At 44.4% G+C, this 2,500-nt stretch overlaps 1 protein-coding gene across 1 annotated transcript in view; it reads left to right on the forward strand.

Moving 5' to 3' along the window:
• Positions 1 to 2,500, forward strand: part of LOC308375239 (serine/threonine-protein kinase WNK1-like) — a gene marked incomplete at its 5' end in the record, with an annotated part of 89,485 nt that overhangs the window by 35,430 nt on the left and 51,555 nt on the right.

The raw sequence follows: 2,500 nt of genomic DNA on the forward strand, positions 1-2,500 counted from the left end.
ACAAACTCTCGCACGCACGCACGCACACACACACACACACACACACCACCTGAGATGAAGAGACTGGATAACTAGTGTTCTATCTTGCCACAGCGGGGCTGAGGGGGGCTTGGGTGAAAGCGCTCCGCTGTAGAGGAAAGGGATTTATAAAGGAGAGCATCTTTTTGAAACAGACTGCGGCAAAATATTTGTTTCATCTCAATTTATGTTAATCCCAAAATAGAGTTTAATGTCAGCGGAATATCTGGAAGCTGCAGCATAGAGTGTGTGTGTGTTTTTAGAGAGAGAGAGAGATGTGTGTGAGTGTGTGTGTGTGTGTGTGTGTGTGTGTGTGTGTGTGTGTGTGTGTGTGTGTGTGTGTGTGATAGAGAAATAGAGAGTTAGAGGGAGAGAGGTGTGTGTTTTAAGAGAGAGAGCGGTGTTTGTGAGTGTGTGTGTGAGAGAGAGAGAGAGAGGTGTGTGTGTGTGTGCCTGCGTCTACTGTAAGCTGAAGAGGGGTATGATGTTTCGCTGATGAAGCTCAGTTAGACGCTGAAGTCAACTTTGCCTTGGTACACCTAGAGCTCCCTTACACAATACTGCAGCAAAACACACTGCCTGGGAGTGTGTGTGTGTGTGTGTGTGTGTGTGTGTGTGTGTGTGACTGCAGCAAAACACCGTGCCTCAGTGAGTGTCCTTAGCCTGGGAGTGTGTGTGTGTGTGTGTCCAGAGGCTTTGTTATTTCCTCCTTTTTATTAAGGCAGTGTGTAATTTAATGAAGACATTGATCAGGGCTAGATAATGCGCTGATGTCAAGCGAGGTTACACTCATAATCCAGTTACTCTTTTCCCAGAAGTCCCCTAGACTGATGAGACACACACACACACACACACACACACACACACACACACTGTTGATAGAGATGTTTTTCCCAATCCACATCCCGTCAGCTCCTCGAAGCAGACGCTTCACTTTCTATTGGAAACATCTGACACACACACACACACACACACACACACACACACACACACACACACACACACACACACAGCTTCATGTTACCATCTGAGTTTATATCAGGGCTCAACATTAATTGTTGCCCTTGGCAACCAAATTGAAACAATTGGCAACCATTTCATACGCCCTGGTTATTGTGAAGTTCATCTGAATGAAATACATTATCTATTGAATCCATTTAAATTAGTATTTGAGTTTCCATTCCACTCTGTGTACTCGGGTGCCCATCTCATCTGAGCCAGACAGTCAAAACCAGTCCAGACAGCATCATGAGTGCACAACCAGATACTACTGTAATCCTGATCCTCACTGGTCTAAACTACTGGTCCTGATCCTCACTGGTCTAAACTACTGATCCGGATCCTGATTGGTTTAAACTATCGATCCTGATCCTGACTGGTCTAAACTACTGATCCTGATCTTGACTGGTTTAAACTACTGATCCTGATCCTGACTGGTTTAAACTATCGATCCTGATCCTGACTGGTTTAAACTACTGATCCTGATTGGTCTAAACTACTGATCCTGATCCTGATCCTGATCCTGACTGGTTTAAACTATCGATCCTGATCCTGACTGGTTTAAACTACTGATCCTGATTGGTCTAAACTACTGATCCTGATCCTGATCCTGACTGGTTTAAACTACTGATCGTGATCCTGATCCTGACTGGTTTAAACCACTGATCCTGATCCTGACTGGTTTAAACTACTGATCCTGATCCTGACTGGTCTAAACTACTGATCCCGATCCTGACTGGTTTAAACTACTGATCCTGACTGGTTAAAACTACTGATCCTGATCCTGACTGGTCTAAACTACTCTTAAGTCATGATACTGAGCAGCTAGCATTACCTTCTAAATCAGCAACAGGAGTGTATGACAAAAAGCAGCTAGCATAAGCCTCTCAATCTGCAGCAGGATTACAGAGAACAGCAAGGATTAGCCTCTTAATCTGCGACAGGACTATATTACAGAGAACAGCAAGGATTCGCCTCTTAATCTGCGACAGGACTATATTACAGAGAGCAGCTAGCATTATGATGTGTAACTCCGATCTTTGTGTTTGGACTGCACAGTAAGCTGATTGTCCAAGCACGTGGCGCTACACAGCTGGCTGTCAGATACATGCTGACCTCTGCAGCTGGCCTGAGAGTTACGCATCAAGCAGATGTTTGAGCTCCGCAGTATTACTGCTGTTCATGTTCCACAGTAGGTTATGGAGTTCTAGAATGTTCCACAGTAGGGTTGGGAGTTCTAGAATGTTCCACAGTAGGGTTGGGAGTTCTAGAATGTTCCACAGTAGGGATGGAAGTTCTAAAATGTTCCACAGTAGGTTATGGAGTTCTAGAATGTTCCACAGTAGGGTTGGGAGTTCTAAAATGTTCCACAGTATGTTACGGAGTTCTAGAATGTTCCACAGTAGGGTTGGGAGTTCTAAAATGTTCCACAGTAAGTTTGGGAGTTTCTAAAATGTTCCAGAGTAGGTTATGGAGTTCTAGA

The sequence above is a fragment of the Sprattus sprattus genome (assembly GCF_963457725.1).
Source record: "Sprattus sprattus genome assembly, chromosome: 14".
Classification (NCBI taxonomy): domain Eukaryota; kingdom Metazoa; phylum Chordata; class Actinopteri; order Clupeiformes; family Clupeidae; genus Sprattus; species Sprattus sprattus.